The sequence below is a fragment of the Saccopteryx bilineata genome, chromosome 10, assembly GCF_036850765.1.
Source record: "Saccopteryx bilineata isolate mSacBil1 chromosome 10, mSacBil1_pri_phased_curated, whole genome shotgun sequence".
Lineage (NCBI taxonomy): Eukaryota > Metazoa > Chordata > Mammalia > Chiroptera > Emballonuridae > Saccopteryx > Saccopteryx bilineata.
The window spans coordinates 55534840-55560155 of NC_089499.1; the positions used below are offsets into that span (position 1 = coordinate 55534840).

Consider the following 25316-nt stretch of genomic DNA (forward strand, 5'->3'; position numbering starts at 1 on the left):
AAGACAAGACTGAACTTTTTCCTTGGCAAGACAAAGGAAGCTAAGACATTGGGAACCTGTAAATAACCTTCTATTTCAACTTTGAATAAATCATACTGCAAATCCTAAGCTTCTTCAAGTGTGGGTTTTGTAAAATGCTTTTTATATGACACTGTGCACAAACCACATCAGACTCAGCATCAGAACTGGTTCAGTGCTTCATATTTTTTAATCAGGTCAGTACATAGAAGGCATTTAATGTATATTTATTTAAAAATGAATAGATAGTTAAGTTTATGAATAGAAAGATGGATAGAACCACAAAATAATCTACTTTGTAGGACAAGCTAAAAATATCTATTCTTCGTTGGGCTGGGTTGCTTTTTACACTCAACAATTCTTGCAGACCCTTGTTGGAAATGAAATGAAAGGAGGAACACCATTATTTTTTTCTCCTAATGTAAGAGTGGCTGGCAGCTACTGGATCTGCTCAGGAGCCTAATACCAGAAAAATAAGACTTCTTCCCATTTCTTCCTAAAAAAAAGTGTTATAGGCCAACAATTTGAGAGAAAGGATTTGTGCCAGTAGCCTGAATGCATTACTTGAACAGTACTCTGCAGTGGCCACAAAACTTAAACGCTCTGTTCTTGTCCTAATTCACAGTAACTTGTGAAGCCAGTTAGCAGCCTTTCAACCTCAACCCAAGTCTCCTGCCTCTCACCCACCCTATTCTCCCCTAAACAAGCACAGGAAAATGAGGGCACAGAATCTCAGGAGAGTTCTGAAGTTGTCTCTCTGCTTTCTCCAAAGGTTGGTTGAGGTGACTGTTACAGAGAACGATCCAGCGCTAGAGACAGAATGGAGCATGGAATACTCTAAAGTCACTAAAGAGAACATTGCATAAATTCTTACAGTCCTGTAATTCTTCCCTTCTTGCTTCCCTTTTTAAGGGTCATGAATGAAAAGGCTATACAGAAAACGTCTCAAGATGGAAAATGCATTAAATATTCAGAGGACTATGGTCACAGGGCAGCCAACTAAATCAAAATCTAAGGAGGTGACTGTCATCAGGGGCAGGGCAGCACCACTTGCTTCCTAAGGGAAGCCCTCTCTGGACATTAGTTAGAAGTATTTCTCTAGAACATTTAACACACATGCGGGCTAACAGTGGAATCTAGAGTTGCCGGGCAGTGAGCTAACAGTGGAATCTAGGGTCACCGGGCAGCAGGAGTTGGAGGAGTTCACACCCATTTGTAGGAAAAAGGATTGCCAAGAGCCCTGAAAAAGTGTCCCTTGGGAAGCAGGCCTCGGGATGGGAACAGAAGCCCCACAAGAAAAGCAGGAAGCCTCAAAGCCCTTTCTTGCCCAGAACATTCTCCTCGAGGCAGCCAAAGCCTTTCATCACTAGGAAGGGCAAAGCAAAGAATGCTGTTCCTGGCCCTGTCAGGACTTTCAAGGACCTTAGGCACTTTTGCCTACATAGGCCTGTTCCTCCTGTTGTGTGTGTGTGTGTGTGTGTGTGCGCGCGTGTGTATGTACCACACACATATGTATTTCAAAATGAATATGAAACTATAATATATCCCCTGAGTTTTGTGAAATATATATATATTTCACACACACAAAATATATATATATATATATAAATAAAATAAAATTATGTTTGACAACTCTGTTAGTTTAAAAATGAATATAATCCAGGCCCTGGTTGGTTGGCTCAGTGGTAGAGCATTGGCCTGGCGTGCGGGAGTCCAGGTTCGATTCCCAGACAGGGCACACAGGAGAAGCGCCCATCTGCTTCTCCACCCCTCCCCCTCTCCTTCTCTCTGTCTCTCTCTTCCCCTCCCACAGCCAAGGCTCCACTGGAGCAAAGTTGGCCTGGAGCTGAGGATGGCTCCATGGCCTCCACCTCAGGCACTGGAATGGCTCCTGCCACAGCAAAGCAACAGCCCAGATGGCAGAGCATTGCCTCCTGGTGGGTATGCCAGGTGGATCCCGGTTGAGCACATGCGGGAGTCTGTCTGACTGCCCCAGCCCCCGTTTCTAACTTCAAGAAAATTAAAAAAAAAAAAAAGAATATAATCCAGGCTGGGTATATTATTCTATATCCATTATTATTATAGTCATTTTCTCTTATGATTTAAATAAATTGAAGTTACAGCATTTATAGGGAGCCCTAAAAGAATGGTGGGCTGTAGACAGACACTGTGCATAATGGGACTAACAGTCATTGTAGCAGGGGAAAGGGGACAGAAAAATCCTCCAACTCCCCAAAAAGGGGCAGAGCTAAAGCTGAGGGCACAGCAAGGGCTCAAAGACATCACAGTGGAGACCCAGGGGCACGGTGCCAACTGAGAGTGAGCCTTCATGAGACCCACAGAACTCCCCCTGAGAATACGAGTAGCCTAACAACCCACTAGTCACCGTGGCACACAGGCAAGGGCAGGGAGAAACGCTCCGAGGGAAAAGGCACGGCTGGCTCTGGTGGAGGACACCTCGGTGGCTGCCCGGGCGTGGGGATGGGCATCAGGGGGGCAGGTGCTGACTCCAAGGGCAGCACAGGGGTGTCATGATTGTGCTGGTAGAGACAGACCCTCAGCATGTATCAAAACTCAAAAACATCATACACCCAAAAGAGTGAATTTTACTATATGCAAATAAATTAATAAGCACATTTCAAATAGTAATGGCTAGAAATGCATTTGTCCTGTGTTCTCAGCGTCCTGACTCCAGCCGCCCTGCAGCCCCCTTCCTGTGCACGCAGCCACATACACGTCCTCACCCATCAGGAAGGGAAAATGCTAAAGGAAAAGTAAGACAAAGATCATGTAATGAAAATGATAAATACATATTAATTATTTAAACACTTTGTGGCTGAGACAAAGTAAGTTTGAGGAGAATACAAAACTTTTAAATATTTTGAATATATTCTTGTTAAACCGATGGTCTGAATCTCCCTGTGTTACATTCATTTACTGCTTGGATAAAAAGTCCTTACCATAAATAATTAGCCTCATCATGAGAAAAAGTGGGAAAGCTGGGTTAACAAAACAACCACACACATTTCCTCTAATAGTAATTGATATTTATCTCCTTTGTTTCTCTATTAAAAGTTGCTCCTCACACTTATTACCATCACTGAGAGAAATAATACTTAATTTATCATAATTTCAGATGTTATCTTTCAATTCATAAAGTAGTAAGTTTGCAATAAATCACTCAGCAAAGATTTCCATTCAAGTCCATCTCCTTGTCTTTTAGCTTAAAGGAACAGGGCATTGATGTTAAGATTATAAATCAAATCCCTATTCATTTGATTGGAACCATGTGTTATTTATTAACAGATGTCAGATTTCAATAAATATTCTGTTTAGGAATAAGACCCTCTGTTTACAACTAATTCAAGTTTCCCCAGTCTTTCCCAGCATAAATGTGTAAAAGGAGTTAATTTTCCAAAAATAATCTATACTTTATTGGCTCTTGCCCTCACTTACTTATTCAGGATCTCTGATCAACTTTAATTATCAGAGCCTGGGAATCTAGGGCCCTCACAGGTTATCTCACAAATTTACAAAGTCCAGATTGTCAACTACTGTCACTATGAGGTATACTCTGTTTCTTTCCCTGATCCAGACCTGTCCTCTGCCCATAAATACCCTAGAGAGAATCTTATCACCACCAAGCTGGTGGGACCCACTGTGAATTACCAACCTCATGCCAATAGCAATGTATCCAGCCACGGCTCCTTGAGTCATCAGTTCTCCTGGTACTAGATGGTGTTCTCCAACCCAGGGCTCCTCACTCACTCCGATTCATACCATGTCACCTGTTATGTGTCCTCCAATTCTAAGTCCCTCATGACAACAACAGCTCTTTCTCATTCCCCCTAAAATCTCTCTGCTGGGCTAAGCTTGGACAGACAGGTGCTATATTTTCCCTACAAAGCCCTGTCTTCAACCCAGTCCCTCATCAAACCTCTCTCTAGCTTTAAAAAAAATTTTAATCATTTGTTTTATTTGTTCACACAAGTGCCTCTCTTTTTTCCTTTCTTTTATTGTGGTAAAATATCCATAACATAAAATTTACCATCTCCATCATTTTTAAATTCATTCCTAATGCTGTACAACCATCATTTTCATAGCTCTTTGCATCTTGAAGAACTGAAGTTCTGTACCTATTAAACACTATCTCCCTATTTCCCTGACCCCAGCCCCTGGCAATCATCATTCCCCTTTCTGTCTCTATGAGTTTGAAGATTCTAAGTATCTCACATAAGTGGAATCATACAGTATTTGTCCTTTTGTTACTGGCTTATTGTCCTCAAGGATTATCCAAATTTCCCCCCAACATTTTCAATCAAAACCAAAAACGAATGCAAACATATGTATATAAACATATATACATATAAAGCCTTAGATTCCCAAGCCAACTTTCACATACTTTTCCCAGTGCCCCCTACATCCCACCACTCTCTATCTTATTCCCAGTTTTATTTGGAATGTTAATGAGCAGAAACTTCTTACATGAATCAGCAATGAGATGATATATTTGTAAAATACCAACAGTTCAACTTGCTGCATTTTGATCTAGCTATGAAATTTCTGAGACTCATGTCCTACTATTTTTTTACACCACAATCATTTGATAGAAGCCTCACCACAACCCTATAAAATAAGGCAGAGGCCCTGGCCGGTTGGTTCAGTGGTAGAGCATCAGCCTGGCGTGCAGAGGTCCCGGGTTTGATTCCTGGCCAGGGCACACAGGAAAGGCACCCATCTGCTTCTCCACCCCTCCCCCTCTCCTTCCTCTCTGTCTCTCTCTTCCCCTCCCGCAGCCAAGGCTCCATTGGAGCAAAAAGATGGCCCGGGCACTGGGGATGGCTCCTTGGCCTCTGCCCCAGGTGCTAAAGTGGCTCTGGTCGCGACAGAGCGATGCCCTGGATGGGCAGAGCATCGCCCCCTGGTGGGCGTGCCGGGTGGATCCCGGTCGGGCCCATGTGGGAGTCTCTCTGTCTCCGTTTCCAGTTTCAGAAAAATACAAATAAATAAATAAATAATAAAATAAAATAAGGCAGAATACGTACTATTTCAAACACACCTGAAGCAACAGACATAAAGAGGTTAAATAACTTTCCTGAGGTCACAGAGCAAATCTGTGTCTGAATCTAAACTAGGCGTCTTCCGTCCACAGGATACCTCCTTCCATTTGCTGTAACTCATGAAATCCATCTTGATGGAAGACGGAGTGATGATCAGAGGGCATTACACTATCCCCCACCTGCTCCAGGCCTGACACTCTCATTTCCTTCTCCTTGCCATGTTTAATGGGATATTAAGATTTCCCATGCTGAGTAAAAGGAATAAAATGACTTTCATTGAAGAACTTAATTCTCAGCATTTTGAGCTCAAGCAGGAATCTGAAAGCGATCTTTATGCAGCTTCGTGAGCAAAAGACGTGTAAGAAATTTGCCACTATTTTCTTTTAAATATAAAATACTTATTCAAGTACCAAGACTCGTAGAGATTATTTACAGTATTCAATAAGAAGTAATTTCTCAAAAGTCTTTATTGTTTCATAAGTTGTATGTTGCCTTCCAGTTCTTGTATAATTTACTTTCAAGAAATTATTTTATTTTGATCTATACTGGCAATTCTGGCATAGATCAAAAATTTTCGTTGCAAATAAAACAAATTGTGAACACTCTGCAAATACTCTCTGACATCTCTTGGAAATTACCCTGTGTCACAGAAGTATTATATAAATAAAATAATAAATGCAATAATAGTAATAGCCATTTTATATATAGATTTCTTTTGGTATCTGGAAAAATTACTTCTCTTTTCTAGCTTTCAGTTTTCTCTTCTGTTTATAAAGAGACTGGACTTGGCCTCTTCAGTTGTGTTATAATTCAAAGCTGATAACTCAAGGTTTTTTGTTTTTGTTTTTGTTTTTTGTATTTTTCTGAAGCTAGAAACGGGGAGAGACAGACAGACTTCCGCATGCGCCCGTTGGGATCCACCCAGCACACCCACCAGGGGCGACACTCTGCCCACCAGGGGGTGATGCTCTGCCCCTCTGGGGCGTCGCTCTGTTGCAACCAGAGCCACTCTAGCGCCTGGGGCAGAGGCCAAGGAGCCATCCCCAGCGCCTGGGCCATCTTTGCTCCAATGGAGCCTCACTGCGGGAGGGGAAGAGAGAGACAGAGAGGAAGGAGAGGGGGAGGGGTGGAGAAGCAGATGGGCGCTTCTCCTGTGTTCCCTGGCCGGGAATCGAACCCGGGACTTCTGCACACCAGGCCGACGTTCTACCACTGAGCCAACCGGCCAGGGCCGTAACTCAAGTTTTAAAATGTTAATATGATAATATAGTATTACTATAGAGTCCATTAGGTGGCTGAAGAGGCAACTTAGCAGTAGTATGGGAAAAAAATGGCTAAAATTCTAGCAACATAGGTGCTAAAGGGTAGTTTGAAAGATGGCCTCATCATTTTATGGATGAGGAAACCAAGACCCATATGGTATATTCCACTTTGCCTCTTCCTCTGAGATAGCACCAAGATGAACTCTGCTTACCTGTAAAATGGGATAAATTGTGTCTACCTAGCTGTGTGTTTATAAGAAGATGGAATATTGTAAAAGCATTTAACACAAGGTATAACTTATAGTAAATGCTTTATCATTAGCTTTACTTACAGAGTTATTGGAAGAGCTGAAAAGAGAAAGTGTATCTACCATCTGAAATGTCAAAATTATAATCATGCTTAAATTTTTCATAACCTGGGGTGAATCGCACATTTAGTCACTTCCTTTTAGAAACGAGTTTCATCTGAGGTGCATGCTCTCACTTAAGTTATTCATTTTCTTTCCTTCCTCATCTTCTTGAGAAGCACTATTTCTTTAAAGAACTATTTTTGCAATTTTAAGTTTCAAATTTCTTTGCCAACACCTATGGATAGCCAGTTTGAATTTGCTGTCACTTGTTCAATTGTTGGAATCTGACAAGCACCAAAGGAGATGTGATAAGGTGACCCTAAATTGAAACTAATAGCATTCATCCCTAACACCTCCTGCTCTGCAGCAGGCATTGCAACAGAGGCTCTCTCTGTATTAGAATACTGGACCTTGCATCACACCTTGAAGTATGTACTTGTATTACTCTTATTCTACAGATAAGGAAACTGAAGCACAGACTCCACATAGAAATTTAATACAGTCCATTGCATGTCACAACGTTCTCAATAAAATAATTATTTAATAAAGACCCTCATTCTTCACCATCTGATGTGTTATTAGTCCCATTGCTGCTTTATGGCATAATAATAGCAATAGAGTTCCCCATAAATCTAATTCCCTAGCCCAATGATCTTAATCAATGCTGTGATTTCCACCAAATTCTTCTACAGAGATCTAATCAGATCTTCATATAGCCATTAGGTCAAACTGAGAACTTCTTCTCTTAGCTCCCCAGGCTGGTGCCACCATGCATTGGTCTTTCCTTTTCTTCCCTTCCCAAACAGATATAGAGCCCTTGAGATTAGGGATAAAATATGATAGTACTTTATGTTTTCCCTGGGCCTCTAATACCCACAAGCTTCCTGATTATAATAAGACAAAGAATGACCAAAATATAAAATATCAGGATCTAAATAGTTATCAAAAAACTCCCAACAAAGAAAAGTCCGGGGCCTGATGGCTTCACAAGTGAATTCTACCAAATATTCAAAGAAGAACTAACTCCTATCCTCCTTAAGCTATTTCAAAAAATTCAAGAGGAAGGAAGACTTCCAAGCTCCTTTTATGAGGCAAGCATAATTCTGATTCCAAAACCAGTCAAAAACAACACAAAGAAAATTATAGACCAATATTCCTGATGAATATAGATGCTAAAATCGTCAACAAAATATTAGCAAACTGGATCAAACAATATATGGAAAAAATCATACACCATGATCAAGTGGGATTTATTCTGGGGAGGCAAGGCTGGCACAATATTCGCAAATCAATTAATGTGATTCATCACATAAACAAAAGGAAGGAGAAAAACCACATGATAATTTCAATAGATGCAGAAAAAGTATTTGATAAAATCCAGCACCCATTCATGATCAAAACTCTCAGCAAAGTGGGAATACAGGGAACATACCTCAAGATGATAAAAGCCATTTATGACAAACCCACAGCCAACATCATACTCAATGGGCAAAAATTAAAAGCAATCCCCTTAAGATCAGAAACAAGGCAGGGGTGCCCCTTTCACCACTCTTATTCAACATAGTCCTGGAAGTCCTAGCCACAGCAATCAGACAAGAAGAAGAAATAAAAGGCATTCAAGTTGGAAAAGAAGAAGTAAAACTATCATTATTTGCAGATGATTTGATACTGTATATAGAAAACCCTAAAGTCTCAGTCAAAAAACTACTGGACCTGATAAATGAATTCAGCAAAGTGGCAGGATATAAAATTAATACTCAGAAATCAGAGGCATTTTTATACGCCAACAATGAACAATCAGAAAGAGAGATTAAGGAAACAATCCCCTTCACTATTATAACCAAAAAAATAAAGTACCTAGGAGTAAATTTAACCAAGGAGACTAAAGACTTGTACTTGGAAAATTATAAAACATTGATAAAAGATATCAAGGAAGATATAAACAAGTGGAAGCATATACCGTGCTCATGGATAGGAAGAATAAACATCATTAAAATGTCTATATTGCTTCTTTTTTGCAACGGGTTTGCCGCCAGAACACAGGTGTCGTGAAAACCACCACTAAGTCAAGGCCAAAATGGGAAAGGAAAAGACTCATATTAACATCGTAGTCATTGGACACGTAGATTCCGGCAAGTCGACCACTACTGGCCATCTGATCTACAAATGTGGTGGGATCGACAAAAGAACCATCGAGAAATTCGAAAAGGAGGCTGCCGAGATGAGGAAGGGCTCCTTCAAGTATGCCTGGGTCTTGGATAAACTGAAGGCTGAACGTGAGCATGGTATCACCATTGATATCTCCCTGTGGAAATTTGAGACCAGCAAGTATTATGTCATTGATGCCCAGGACACAGAGACTTTATCAAAAACATGATTACAGGCACATCTCAGGCGGACTGTGCTGTCCTGATTGTTGCTGCTGGTGTTGAATTTGAAGCAGGTTTCTCCAAAAATGGGCAGACCTGCGAGCATGCCCTTCTGGCTTACACACTGGGTGTGAAACAACTGATTGGTGTTAACAAAATGGATTCCACTGAGCCTCCCTATAGCCAGAAGAGATACGAGGAAATTGTTAAAGAAGTCAGCACCTACATTAAGAAAATTGGCTACAACCCTGACACAGTAGCATTTGTGCCAATTTCTGGTTGGAATGGTGACAACATGCTGGAGCCAAGTGCTAATATGCCTCAGTTCAAGGGATGGAAAGTTACCCGTAAAGATGGCAGTGCCAGCGGAACCACACTGCTTGAAGCTCTGGATTGCATCCTGCCACCAACTCGTCCAACTGACAAGCCCCTGCGCCTGACCCTCCAGGATGTCTACAAAATTGGTGGTATTGGTACTGTACCTGTGGGCCGAGTGGAGACAGGTGTTCTCAAACCTGGCATGGTGGTCACCTTTGCTCCAGTCAATGTTACAACTGAAGTCAAGTCTGTTGAAATGCACCATGAAGCTTTGAATGAAGCTCTTCCTGGGGACAATGTGGGCTTCAATGTCAAGAACGTGTCTGTCAAAGATGTTCGACGTGGCAATGTGGCTAGTGACAGCAAAAATGACCCTCCAATGGAAGCACCTGGCTTCACAGCTCAGGTGATTATCCTGAACCATCCAGGCCAAATCAGTGCTGGCTATGCACCTGTGCTGGATTGTCACACAGCTCATATTGCTTGCAAATTTGCTGAGTTGAAGGAGAAGATTGACCACCATTCTGGCAAAAAGCTGGAAGATGGCCCAAAGTTTTTGAAATCTGGTGATGCTGCCATTGTTGACATGGTTCCTGGCAAGCCTTTGTGTGTCGAGAGCTTCTCTGACTATCCTCCTCTGGGCCGTTTTGCTGTTCGTGACATGAGACAGACAGTTGCTGTGGGTGTCATCAAAGCGGTGGATAAGAAGGCAGCTGGAGCTGGCAAAGTCACCAAGTCTGCCCAGAAAGCTCAGAAGGCTAAATGAATATTATCCGCAATACCTGCCACCCCAGTCTTAATCAGTGGTGGAAGAATGGTCTCAGAACTATTTGTCTCAATTGGCCATTTAAGTTTAATAGTAAAAGACTGGTTAATGATTACAATGCATCGTAAAACCTTCAGAAGAAAAGGAGAATGTTTTGTGGACCATTTGGGGTTTTTTTTGTGTGTGGCAGTTTTTAAGTTATTAGTTTTTAAAAATCAATACTTTTTAATGGAAACAACTTGACCAAAAATCTGTCACAGAATTTTGAGACCTATTAAAACAAAGTTTAATGAGAAACCTCTGTGTTCTTTTGGTCAAAATTGTAACTTTCTCTTACACTATTTACAAAAGAGTTACTATTTCTGGTGTTACATGTGCTGGTACTTTAGAATTGGATAATTCTGTTTTTCTGGGGTGGTGACTTATTTTCACTGTCAGGAGAATCGTCTTTATATAAAAAACTGGGTGTCTGTTAGTACAATAGTAAATAGGACAGATAAGCAAAGTTAACTTTTTTATACGTAAGCTACTTTATGAAGGCCAAATTCTGTTAAAGTTCATGTGTTACATTTAAAATTCTGTAGTTAGATCAATCAATATTGACTTCATTTATTCTGTCAATTTTAGTTTTCCAGTTACACTGGAATGTGAATTCACGTTTACAAAATACTGAGGTGTAGTTAAAAGAAACTAAAATGAGACAAATAGTATGGAGTGCTGTCTTGCTATAGTTAATTGTATCCAGAGTCCAGGAAATAGAAATATTAAAAAAAAAATGTCTATATTACCCAAAGCAATCTATAAATTCAATGCAATACCAATTAAAATACCAATGACATACTTCAAAGATATAGATCACATATTCCAAAAATTTATATGGAACCAAAAAAGAACACGAATAACCTCAGCAATCTTAAAAAAGAAGAATAAAGTGGGAGGTATCACAGTTCCTGATATCAAGTTACACTACAAGGCCATTGTACTCAAAACAGCCTGGTACTAGCATAAGAACAGGCATATAGATCAATGGAACAGAATAGAGAACCCAGAAATAAACCCACAGCTCTATAGACAACTGATATTTGACAAAAGAGGTAAGAGCATACAATGGAGTAAAGACAGCCTCTTTAATAAATGGTGTTGGGAAAATTGGACAGCTACCTGCAAAAAAATGATACTAGCCCACCAACTTACACCATTCACAAAAATAAACTCAAAATGGATAAAAGACTTAAATGTGAACCGTGAAACCATAAGCATCTTTGAAGAAATCATAGACAGTAAGCTCTCCGACCTCTCTCGCAGCGATATATTTGCCGATTTATCTCCACGGGGAAGTGAAATAAAAGACAGGATAAACAAATGGGACTTTATCAAACTAAAAAGCTTTTGCACAGCTAAAGACAATAAGAACAGAATAAAAAGACAAACTACAGTGACGTCACGGAAATGGCGCCGTGAGCAGCGCGTCTGACAGATCTCCCCAAAATCACAACAAATTTATCAACTAGAAACAGAAAAATTTACCCTCGGAGCATTCCGGAGTTCCACACAAACTGAAAGAAGTTAACTACCACGGGGACGTTCATTCAAGCCGTGGAGGGAGTGCGCCTGTGGTGAGTCAGCCCACACTCGGGAGCGGCGAGCAGCCGCTGGCGCGCGCCCGGTCCAGTTGCAGAGAGAGCACCGCTAACGTTCCCAGCGGCCCCCGCACTGCGAGGGAGAGTCCCCAGCCACCAATGACTGGAGAACCTCATTCACGCGCATGCCCTGGGCATTCCACGCGCCCAGAGCGCCCTACTGGCCCGCACACCCAGGGTGCCCCATTATCCTGCGCCCTGTGCGCCCCAGCCATCAGCGGCGGGGCGAGTGGGAGAGGTGCCAGGGCGGTCTTCCCTACTTGGGAGATTCTCTCCGTGGGCGGGCACCTCACCCAGCCATTCAAGCTAACAATCAAGCATTGGGGAAGGGGCACGCAGGCAGCCTGAAATACCTTCGGGAGCACAGCTGCGGCCCCAATCACTGAAATTTGCTTAACCCATGAAATCTGCGCACCCACGGGTTCTAATTGATAAGATCTCTCTCAGTTCAGCGATCCAAGACAAGAGGCGTGATATTTTTTAGAGCCTCTCGCTAAAAGGGCGGGGGCAACTTCTGATTGATAGAGCCTCCATATTCAGGGATAAACGCTAACAAGAGGGACTTGGCAGATAATAAGATCTATACTACACTAGTCGCAAGCAGAGACTAGTGCCTCTTCTTCCCAGCCAAAACAGGCTACAACGTGTGGAAAGCCTGGGTTGAGTGGTCCAACTGAATGCTAGGTGCTGAACAGTCACCTTGACAACAATTGACTCCCACCCCCGCCTGATTACACTGGAGGCTCTGATTGCCAGAGCCTTTCCCAAAGCCTTGTGCTGAGTGGGGATAGAGTGAGGATTTCCTAGCTCTTTGAGCCTCTTACTCCCCAGGCAGAAGCAGTAGCAGCCTTATAGATGGATCACCAGGCTGCTAATTCAGGAAAGGGGGACTAGGAGAGAGACTCCAGGAAAGCAAACTCTCTCATCATTGGACCCTGCAAACGCCAACAAGCCTTGACTACCAGCAAGACTAAAGCCAATTATATGACATTGCCATAGAATCCCATCAACTGCAAATCCCTACCTAAGTGTGACACAGGGGCAGAGCCTGGGGTACAGAGTCACCGACCAGGAAGAGGGAGAGAAAAGAAAAAGGAAGAAGTTAACCTCTCAAAATCCAGAAAAATCCACAGACTTTATAACTTGTTCCACAAATTTTTTGTTGTTGTTGTTTGTTTCTTCTATCTTATTGCCTTTATTATTATTATTTCTATTTCCTCCACCTCGGTCCTTCTATTCTCTGCCCATCTTATGCTTCCCTTTTCTTGAACTACAATACCCATGAGTGTTACATTTTATTTCTCTTCTTCATCCTCACCCTCCTTTAAGGTTATACTCCAAAACACTTAACTCTCACTCTCTCCTCTTTTGGTTTTTTTTGTTTTGCTTTATTTTGTTTTTTTTCTCTTCCTTTTTTTTCTTCCTTCGTTTTTCTTTTTCTTATTTTCTCCTTTCTATTCATTTTTTCTTTTCTCGTTTTACTTTTCCTCCCATTTAATCCTCAATCACGAACAAATTAGTTAATTTGGGACTCAAGATTGTTTTTTTTTGGTTTTATTTTTCTTTTTCGCTTTTGTTTTTGTTTTGTTGTTTGTTTATTTTTGTGGCAATTTGCGTACTTTTTACGTTGCTTTTTAACTCACTAGCATTCCTCCCAACCCAAGGTCTCCAATGTATTTAGTCTTCGCTCCACTTAATACAACAGATTTTTAATTATTATTTTTATTTTTCCTTCTTTATTATTCTTTTTTTTTCTCCTTTTTTCTGGTTCCCTCTTATCCCTCTCATTATACCTCTTAGTCGACCATCACTTACAAGCAAATCATCTTATGCTTGTCTAAGATTTTCTTGCTTTTTTTTTTGTTTTTCTTTTTTTTTTTGCATTTAGTAGGTCCCTACTCCCTTTTGTTGCCCCTTGAACTCTTCACCCCAAATCAGGCCCTCCATTATAGGCAGTTTTTGTTCCATTTAGCATAATATAATTCACAGGTCATCACGATATTTCCCTGAGGAGGGGAGAGGAGGGAAAGAGAAGAAAGAAAAAAGGGGGAAATAATAAATTATTACTGTTTTTTTTTTTGTGGGTTGTTTTACTTTTTTTTTTTTTTTTTACTTTTTACTCTTTATTAATTCTAATTAGTGCTATCAACAAGACCACCCTCAGATGCCAATAAGAAAGAGGAAATCGAATATTATGGATACAAAAGAAAGAGAGGTAACACAAATAGATGTGGAAAAATCTATGGAGAAAAGACTTAACATTTTGGAAGCCTTGGAGCTAAATGACAGAGAATTTAAAATAGAAATCTTAAAAATACTCAGAGATATACAAGAAAACACAGAAAGGCAATTTAGGGAGATCAGAAAACAACTCAATGAACACAAAGAATATATTACCAAGGAAATTGAAACTATAAAAACAAATCAAACAGAAATGAAAAACTCAATTCATGAGCTGAAAAACGAGGTAACAAGCTTAGCTAACAGAACAGCCCAGATTGAAGATAGGATTAGTGAAATAGAAGACAAACAACTTGAGGCACAACAGAGAGAAGAAGAAAGAGACTCAAAAATAATACAAAACGAGAAAGCCCTACAGGAATTGTCTGACTCCATCAGAAAGAATAACATAAGAATAATAAGTATAGCAGAGGGAGAAGAGAAAGAAAACGGAATGGAGAATATACTCAAACAAATAATAGATGAGAACTTCCCAAGCCTGTGGAAAGAACTAAAGCCTCAAATTCAAGAAGCAAACAGAACACCGAGTTTTCTTAACCCCAACAAACCCACTCCAAGGCACATCATAATAAAGATGACACAAACCAATGACAAAGAAAAAATTCTCAAGGCAGCCAGGGAAAAGAAGAGTACAACATATAAAGGAAGGCCTATTAGATTATCATCAGATTTCTCAGCAGAAACTCTACAAGCTAGAAGAGAGTGGACCCCAATATTTAAAGCCCTGAAAGAGAGGAACTTTCAGCCAAGAATACTATACCCATCAAAGCTATCCTTCAAGTACGAAGGCGATATAAAAACATTCACAAATACAGAAAAGATGAGAGAATTTATCAACAGAAAGCCCCCACTCCAGGAAACACTAAAGGGGGTTTTCCAACCAGATTCAAAGAACAAAAGAAAACAACACCACAAGTAACAGCTCCAAGAAGAACACAATAAAACCAAACTTAAACTGTGACAACAAAAGAAAAAAAGGGGGGAGAGGATGGAGATTAACAGTACCAAAGGACGATGAAGTGCAGAAATACTCATAAGATAGGGTACTACAATGAATATGGTAGGTACCCTTTTCATTACTTAATGGTAACCACCCTTGAAAAAACCACCACAAAAACACTTGACATAAAAAAGGTAGCAAGCAACAGAGGAAAGAAGTATGGAACACAAACAAACAAAAACAAATGATAGAAAAACAAAAGAAAAGAATCAAACAAGATATAAAACTAACAGAAAGCAATTTCTAAAATGGCAGTAGGGAACCCACAAGTGTCAATAATTACACTAAATGTAAATGGATTAAACTTACCAATAAAAAGACACAGAGTAGCAGAATGGATTAAAAAAGAAAATCCAACTATATGCTGCCTACAAGAAACACATCTAAGCAACAAGGATAAAAACAAATTCAAAGTGAAAGGCTGGAAAACAATACTCCAAGCAAACAACACCCAGAAAAAGCAGGGGTAGCAATACTCATATCTTATAATGCTGACTACAAGACAGAAAAAGTACTCAGAGACAAAAATGGTCATTTCATAATGATTAAGGGGAAGCTGAATCAAGAAGACATAACAATCCTTAATATATATGCACCAAACCAAGGAGCACCAAAATATATAAGACAGCTACTTATTGACCTTAAAACAAAAACTAACAAAAATACAATCATACTTGGAGACCTCAATACACCGCTGACGGCTCTAGATCGGTCATCCAAACAGAGAATCAATAAAGATATAGTGGCCTTAAACGAAATACTAGAACACCTGGATATGATAGACATCTACAGGACACTTCATCCCAAAGCGACAGAGTACACATTTTTCTCTAGTGTACATGGAACATTCTCAAGAATTGACCATATGTTGGGCCACAAAGACAGTATTAGCAAATTTAGAAAAATTGAAATTGTACCAAGCATATTTTCTGATCATAAAGCCTTGAAACTAAAATTCAACTGCAAAAAAGAGGGGGGAAAACCCACAAAAATGTGGAAACTAAACAACATACTTCTAAAAAATGAATGGGTCAAAGAAGAAATAAGTGCAGAGATCAAAAGATATATACAGACAAATGAAAATGAAAATACGACATATCAGAATCTCTGGGATGCAGCAAAAGCCGTAATAAGAGGAAAGTTCATACCACTTCAAGCCTATATGAACAAACAAGAGAGAGCCGAAGTAAACCACTTAACTTCACACCTTAAAGAACTAGAAAAAGAAGAACAAAGACAACCCAAAACCAGCCGAAGAAAGGAGATAATAAAAATCAGAGCAGAAATAAATGAAATAGAGAACAGAAAAACTATAGAAAAAATCAATAAAACAAGGAGCTGGTTCTTTGAAAAGATCAACAAAATTGACAAACCCTTGGCAAGACTCACCAAGGAAAAAAGGCACAGGACTCAAATAAATAAAATCCAAAATGAAAGAGGAGAGATCACCACAGACATCATAGATATACAAAGAATTATTGTAGAATACTATGAAAAATTATATGCCACCAAATACAACAATCTAGAAGAAATGGATAAATTCCTAGAACAATACAACCTTCCTAGACTGAGTCGTGAAGAAGCAGAAAGCCTAAACAGACCAATCAGCAGGGAGGAAATAGAAAACACTATTAAAAACCTCCCCAAAAATAAAAGTCCAGGCCCAGACGGTTATACTAGTGAATTCTATCAAACATTCAAAGAAGACTTGGTTCCCATTCTACTCAAAGTCTTCCAAAAAATTGAAGAAGAAGCAATACTTCCAAACACATTTTATGAGGCCAACATAACCCTCATACCAAAATCTGGCAAGGATGGCACAAAGAAAGAAAACTACAGACCAATATCTCTAATGAATACAGATGCTAAAATACTAAACAAAATACTGGCAAACCGAATACAACAACATATTAAAAAAATAATACATCATGATCAAGTGGGATTCATCCCAGAATCTCAAGGATGGTTCAACATACGCAAAACGGGTAACGTAATACACCATATCAACAAAACGAAAAACAAAAACCACATGATCTTATCAATAGATGCAGAAAAGGCTTTTGATAAAATACAACACAATTTTATGTTTAAGACTCTCAACAAAATGGGTATAGAAGGAAAATATCTCAACATGATAAAGGCCATATATGATAAACCATCAGCCAACATCCTATTAAACGGCATAAAACTGAGTACTTTCTACCTTAAATCAGGTAGAAGACAGGGTTGTCCACTCTCTCCACTCTTATTTAACGTGGTGCTAGAAGTTCTGGCCAGAGCAATCAGACAAGACAAAGAAATAAAAGGCATGCATATCGGAAAAGAAGAAGTAAAGGTATCACTTTTTGCTGATGATATGATCCTATACATCGAAAACCCGAAGGACTCCACAAAAAGATTATTAGAAACAATAAACCAACACAGTAAGGTCGCAGGATACAAAATTAACATACAAAAGTCCATAGCCTTTCTATATGCCAACAATGAAATATTAGAAAACGAACTCAAAAAAATAATCCCCTTCACGATTGCAACAAAAAAAATAAAATACCTAGGAATAAACATAACAAAGAATGTAAAGGACCTTTATAATGAAAATGACAAAGCATTGTTAAGGGAAATCGAAAAAGATACAATGAGATGGAAAAATATTCCTTGTTCTTGGATAGGAAGAATAAATATAATCAAAATGGCCATATTACCCAAAGCAATATACAAATTTAATGCAATTCCCATCAAAATCCCTATGAGATTTTTTAAAGAAACGGAACAAAAAATCATCAGATTTATATGGAACTATAAAAAATCCCAAATAGCCAAAACAATCCTAAGGAAAAAGAATGAAGCTGGGGGCATTACAATACCTGACTTTAAACTATATTATAGGGCCACGACAATCAAAACAGCATGGTATTGGCAGAAAAATAGACACTCAGACCAATGAAACAGAATAGAAAACCCAGAAATAAAACCACATATATATGGTCAAATAATCTTTGATAAAGGGGCCAACAACACACAATGGAGAAAAGAAAGCCTCTTCAACAAATGGTGTTGGGAAAACTGGAAAGCTACATGCAAAAGAATGAAACTCGACTACAGCCTGTCCCCGTGTACTAAAATTAATTCAAAATGGATCAAAGACCTAAATATAAGACCTGAAACAATAAAGTACATAGAAGAAGACATAGGTACTAAAATCATGGACCTGGGTTTTAAAGAACATTTTTTGAACTTGACTCCAATGGCAAGAGAAGTGAAGGCAAAGATAAATGAATGGGACTACATCAGAATAAAAAGTTTTTGCTCAGCAAGAGAAACTGATATCAAAATAAACAGACAGCCAACTAAATGGGAAATGATATTTTCAAACAACAGCTCAGATAAGGGCCTAATATCCAAAATTTACAAAGAACTCATAAAACTCAACAACAAACAAACAAACAATCCAATAAAAAAATGGGAAGAGGACATGAACAGACACTTCTCCCAGGAAGAAATACAAATGGCCAACAGATATATGAAAAGATGCTCAGCTTCATTAGTTATTAGAGAAATGCAAATCAAAACTACAATGAGATACCACCTCACCCCTGTTAGATTAGCTATTATCAACAAGACGGGTAATAGCAAATGTTGGAGAGGCTGTGGAGAAAAAGGAACCCTCATTCACTGTTGGTGGGACTGTAAAGTAGTACAACCATTATGGAGGAAAGTATGGTGGTTCCTCAAAAAACTGAAAATAGAACTACCTTATGACCCAGCAATCCCTCTACTGGGTATATACCCCAAAACCTCAGAAACATTGATACGTAAAGACACATGTAGCCCCATGTTCATTGCAGCACCGTTCACAGTGGCCAAGACATGGAAACAACCAAAAAGCCCTTCAATAGAAGACTGGATAAAGAAGATGTGGCACATATACACTATGGAATACTACTCAGCCATAAGAAATGATGACATCAGATCATTTACAGCAAAATGGTGGGAACTTGATAACATTATACGGAGTGAAATAAGTAAATCAGAAAAAAACAAGAACTACATGATTCCATACATTGGTAGAACATAAAAACGAGACTAAGAGACATGGACAAGAGTGTGGTGGTTACCAGGGGTGGGGGGAGGGAGGACATGGGAGGGAGGGAGGGAGAGAATTAGGGGGAGGGGGAGGGGCACAGAGAACTAGATAGAGGGTGGTGGAGGACAATTTGACTTTGGGCGAGGGGTATGCAACATAATTTAACGACAAAATAACCTAGACATGTTTTCTTTGAATATATGTACCCTGATTTATTAATGTCATCCCATTACCATTAATAAAAACTTATTAAAATAAAAAAAAAGACAAAATACACAATGGAAGAACATATTTGACAATACATCTGATAAGGGGTTAATAACCAAAATTTATAAAGAACTTGTAAATCTGAACAACAGGAAGACAAACAATCCAATCAAAAAATGGGAAAAAGGCCTGGCCAGTTGGCTCAGTGGTAGAGCGTCGGCCTGGCATGCAGAAGTCCCGGGTTCGATTCCCGGCAAGGGAACACAGGAGAAGCGCCCATCTGCTTCTCCACCCCTCACCCTCTCCTTCCTCTCTGTCTCTCTCTTCCCCTCCTGTAGCGAGGCTCTATTGGAGCAAGGATGGCCCGGGCGCTGGGGATGGCTCCTTGGCCTCTCCCCCAGGCGCTGGAGTGGCTCTGGTCATGGCAGAGCGACGCCCCGGAGGGGCAGAGCATCGCCCCCTGGTGGGCAGAGCGTCGCCCCCTGGTGGGCGTGCTGGGAGTATCCCTGTCGGGCACATGCGGGAGTCTGTCTGACTGTCTCTCCCTGTTTCCAGCTTTGGAAAAATACGAAAAAAAAAAAAAGGGAAAAAGAAATGAATAGACACTTCTCCAAAGAGGACATACAGATGGCCAATAGGCATATGAAAAAATGCTCAACATCACTAATCATTAGAGAAATGCAAATTAAAACCACAATAAGATATCACCTCATACCAGTCAGAATGGCGCTCATCAACAAAACAACACAGAATAAGTGCTGGCGGGGATGTGGAGAAAAGGGAACCCCCCTGCACTGCTGGTGGGAATGCAGACTGGTGCAGCGTCTGTGGAAAACAGTATGGAGATTCCTCAAAAAATTGAAAATTGAACTGCCTTTTGACCCAGCTATACCACTTTTTGGAATATACCCCAAGAACACCTTAGAACTGCTCCAAAAGGAGAAACGCACCCCCATATTTGTGGCAGCATTATTCACAATAGCGAAGATCTGGAAACAACCCAAGTGTCCATCAGAGGACGAGTGGATTAAAAAGCTTTGCACATATATACTATGGAATACTACTCAGCCATATGAAATGATGACATTGGATCATCTACAATAACATGGATGAACCTTGATAACATTATACAAAGTGAAATAAGTAAATCAGAAAAAACTAAGAACTATATGAATCCATACATACATGGGACATAAAAATGAGACTCAGAGACATGGACAAGAATGTGATGGTAACAGGGGGGGGGGGCGGGATGGGGTGAGGAAGGAGAGAGAGGGGGTGGGGGGGAGGGGAGGGGCACAAAGAAAACCAGATAGAAGGTGACAGAAGACAATTTGACTTTGGGTGAGGGGTATGCAGTATAATCAAATGTCAAAATAATCTAGAGAAGTTTTCTCTCAACATATGTACCCTGATTTATCAATGTCACTGCATTAAATTTAATAATAATTTTAAAAATGTTAAAAAATATAAAATATCAGGAATCTAAATCACATATGGCTTGGCTTGTGAAATATGTTGTCCAAGGAAACTTGGAACAAGTTGATGTAAATCTTTAGTATAGCAAGACTTTCTTCAGCTCTGATTGGTTGCTCAGTGGTAGAGCATCAGCCCGGCTTGTGGAAATCCTAGGTTCGATTTCCGGTCAGGGCACACAGGAGAAGTGCCCACCTGCTTCTCCACCCTTCTCCCTCTCCTTTCTCTCTATCTCTCTCTTCCCCTTCTGCAGCCAAGGCTCCATTGGAGCGAAGTTGGCCTGGCTCCTCCACCTCAGGTGCTAGAATGGCTCTGGTTGCAAGGGAGCAATGCCCCAGAGTATTACCCTCTAGTAGGCTTGCTGGGTGAACCTTGGCAGGGCGCATGCAGGAGTCTATCTCTCTGACTCCCCACTTCTCACTTCAGAAAAAATAAAAGACTTTCTTTGAAACTAAAATCAAAATACTGTGTTCAGTTCAACCAAATATTGAATGAGCTTTTATTATGTGTCATGAACTAGGCTGCATGCTGATAACTCAAAAGTGAGGCACAGACCTGAGTTTTTGGATTCATATACACAAATTTTAAAAATAAATAAGTAAAATGTTATATGTGAGTTAAAAGATTGGACTTTATGATCCCTTTACCCCTTGATTCTTTTCCATCTTTGACTTTGGCGACAAGGGTTTATAATAGGACACGGAAGTTATGCTATGAAGGGGAATAATCACTGAGTACATATGTATCAAACTCGGTCCCTCACACTTATTCTAGGGAGAATGCTATGAAAAGAATAGTGCAGCCTTTAACACACGGTAAGTGGCAAGATAAAGTGATGGGCCCTAGAGAAAGAGCAATGGAGATCAAAGTATAGGGTCTTTCAAGTACCCAAGGAAAACAGGCCTGACAGTGACTAGAAGGAAACTTAGGAAAGGGGAAAGAAGCATGCACAGGCTAGATTCAGGCAGGTCAGCAGTCAACTGCAAATAAGAGTAGGTTCATAGCAGTGACAGAGTGAACCTGACAATCTATCTTGCCATGGTGAAATCTTACGGCAAATACATATCACAGTGATGCTAAAGGTAGATACAAAATACAGAAACAGTACCAAAGAGGAACTCAGTAATATAGCTCTAAAAACCAGATGATGAGTGTTTACTCATGTATTCCACATGAATTTACATCATTCCTAAATGTATAGCTATCACAACATATGAAACTTAACTAGCAAAAGTCAGCCTCAATCCTCACGACCAGTGTTATGAACTGAACTGTGCCACCCATAATCCTTATGTTGAATGTGGGAACATGCTGTGAAAACATGCATGAGTTAGGATAACAATTAGAGACAGCGAAGTGTGCTAGGGTGAAAGCTCTGAGCAGATGAGAGTCCAGGGGCCTCTCTGACCTGCACTGGAGATAGTGTGTGCTGGAAACAACAGAAAAACTGCAGGGTAAGATTTAGTAACAAAACATGTTTAGGCTCTCAGAATAGAGATTAGGAATCAGCGTGTTCCTTGACCTGTATTTCACCCCCAGATAACTTCTGCTTCCTTGAGTTATCTGTACTTGCTAATAAATATCAGAGTAAGCTGACGATGTGGCTTCACTCCTTTGATCTGCTGACCAGAACTGTTGCTTCCCCTTGGCCCCTTGGTGCATTTCATCTGGTCTCCAAGTAGTTTTGTCGTCATGACACGTGGTGCCCCAGTGAGGAACTGCAACAATCTCCCAAAGCCTGGCCAAGGAAAAGGCTTATCCCTTTCGGCAAGGAACACAAGCAGCAGGGGGGAAGCTCTTGAATTCTTGCAGTGAGGCCACTTTTAGGAATCAGGCCAGGGGATTTCCCTTAGTTTTCCCTTAATCTCTTCTACATTAAAAGGGATTTCCTTTCTGCTGAGCAGCAGAGTCACAAATTGCACCTACAGAGACTCCTCCGAGCTGGATGGTGTTGGGTAATGGATTGGAATTTAACTGCCCTCTTGCTCACAATCCTCCACCCAATTTAGTGGCTGGCTACAAGAATATCAAGATGCCACCCAGCACTTGGCTATACAAAATTTAGGAGCTGGTATACCCATCAGCATTGACATGTTAACTGGTGCCGGTGCATATGACAGCCCGCAAGCTCAGGTTCAGATTAACAGAACTGAATTTCCTCAAGTTTATCAAGCAGCCTATAAGGCATGGACACAAATACCTAATACCCATGCCTCTGCTGGTTCCTTTCCTACCATGTGTCAAGGAGCCACTGAGTCATATGTAGATTTTGTCAGCCGCTTACAGAATGCCATCTCAGGTAGGTTGATAATACTCAGCCAGCAGATGTTCTTACCCTACAATTAGCCTTTGAGAACGCTAATGCTGACTGCCAGAAAGTGTTGCTCCCCCTCAAGGGGCAGCATCCTAATATATCACAAATGATTGCAGCTTGCCAGAATATTGGCACTGAGAGTCATCGAGCACAAGTTCTAGCCACTGTGCTTAGGCCACAAACCCATTACAACTGTAGGAGATAAGGACACTTTCAGAAAGATTACAGGCAGAGCCTAATAGCAACTGTGTAGCTTGGCTTTTACATGAGCCCTGAGGGGCTAATTAAAACTCAATCTAAAAATTCTTTATAAAATTCCAGCAAAGCAGATTGTAAAAAATCAATATGATCAATTACTATTCCTATTATGTTTATGCAAATTACCAGGCCAAGTTAAAACTAGACTTAATACTTTAACTAGGATAAGCTTAATTTAGCTCTTAAAAAAAACTAAGGGTAATTTTAAGGAGAAAAATTATGTTTCACTATATTCCATTAACACAGTTATGAATATTAGAAACTAGACTAGATCCTGAATTTTTTTAATTTTCTTGAATGTTTTAGACAGAAGGTTCCTGTTATCTCTATTTTATCTTTTGAAAATATAAGTTTGTTAGCCAATAAAGGAACCTGTTTCTAAAGGTCATAAAATATATTCATAAAAGTGTCTATGTAAAATTGCTAATTACTAACTTAGTCCTCACTGAAAGTTAAGGTTTTTAGAAGTTGAGAATGCTGATTAATTAGAAATAAATTATATAGTTTTAATGATAAAAGGTGTAAATTATAGAGGTACTTTTGAAAGGAAAAGAAAGTAAATTGTTCTGAAAGCTAGTTATTTCTGAATAGATAAGAAAGTTTATGAAAGTTGCAGAAGGTTTGTACAGGTTATAGAAGGTTTATACAGAGGGGGGAAAAAAGAGAAGGAACCAAGAAAGTAAACAAAGGTAAGAAAAGGAGAAGAAGAAAGGAGCTTAGAAAAAAGGATTGTCCTGAAAGGAAAATCAAAAGGAACATTAGAACATTCTTAGGAGCCTCAGAAGCTTGAGATATTCACCCAAACTTACAGATATTACAGAAAGACCCAGTAGCCTTCTTAAGCCCCAACTACATAAACAAAAGAGGGGGGATCAGAAAAAGGGACTCACCCAACAAGAACAATTGTATAAGGCTCTTTTTACTCCTAATTTTTCAAACATTTCCTCATCTAGACTTACTGCAGCCAAGAGGCATTTTATACCAGCCAAGCAATGGCCTAACCTTGTCATGTTGTACTGGGAATTACATTAGCTGGCCCTAAGTGGCAGGGTCTGGTCGAATTGCTTCCTTGGGGACAAGGGTATGTTGCAATTTTGTCATCAACAAGTCCTCTTTAGATACCAGTGAGAAGCGTGAAGTGTTATCATGAGTTGACATAAGGCCCTAGAAAGCAACCCAGTCCCAGAGATCCAGAAGCTGATAGTAAATCCACCTCTGAAAATGAACCTCCAAAAAAAGAAAGGACACGTAACTTGCTCCTAAGCACTTAGGGAGCACCAGACATCACCTGGGGCACTTTGAAGCATCTAACCAGGCATGCTGAAGAAGTTTTATAAAATACAGGCATGCCTGTGACCCTTAAAAAACTTTCTCTCTATGCTTTCCCTTCACTTTCCATTGCAACCACCTAACCATCTAACCCTTTGTTAATCTCTCCTAAAACAAAAAAGAGGGATATGTGGGAACATGCTATGAAAACATACAGAGTTAGGATAACATCAGAGACAGCAAGGTGCCCTAAGGCAAAAGCACAGCGTGGACAAGAGTCCAGGGACCTCTCTGACCCCATACTGGTGATAGTGTGTGCTGGAATCAGCAAAACAGCAGGATAAAATTTAGTAACAGAAAATACTTAGGCTCTCAGAACAGAGATGAGGAGTCAGCATGTTCCTTGCCCTTTGTTTCACCCCCTGGAAACTTCTTCTTTCTGCTTCCTTGAGTTGTGTGTACTGACTAATAAATATCTGAGTAAGCTGGGGATGTGGCTTCAGTCCTCCGAGCTGATCAGGACTGGTGCCTCCCCTCAACCCCTTGGTGCATTTCATCTGGTCTCCAAGTAGTTTTTGTTACTGCAACAGTTCAAGTCCTAACCCCCATTTCATCAGAACATATTTGGAGACAGGGTTTTTCAGAAAGTAATTAAGGTTAAATGAGGTCATTGAGATGGTCTCT

The 25316-nt window shown here is 40.1% G+C and overlaps 1 pseudogene; it reads left to right on the forward strand.

Annotated features, from left to right (window-relative positions):
• Positions 1-8696: 8696 nt before the first annotated feature.
• On the forward strand, positions 8697-10688 carry LOC136314323 (elongation factor 1-alpha 1 pseudogene; annotated as a pseudogene).
• Positions 10689-25316: the final 14628 nt, after the last annotated feature.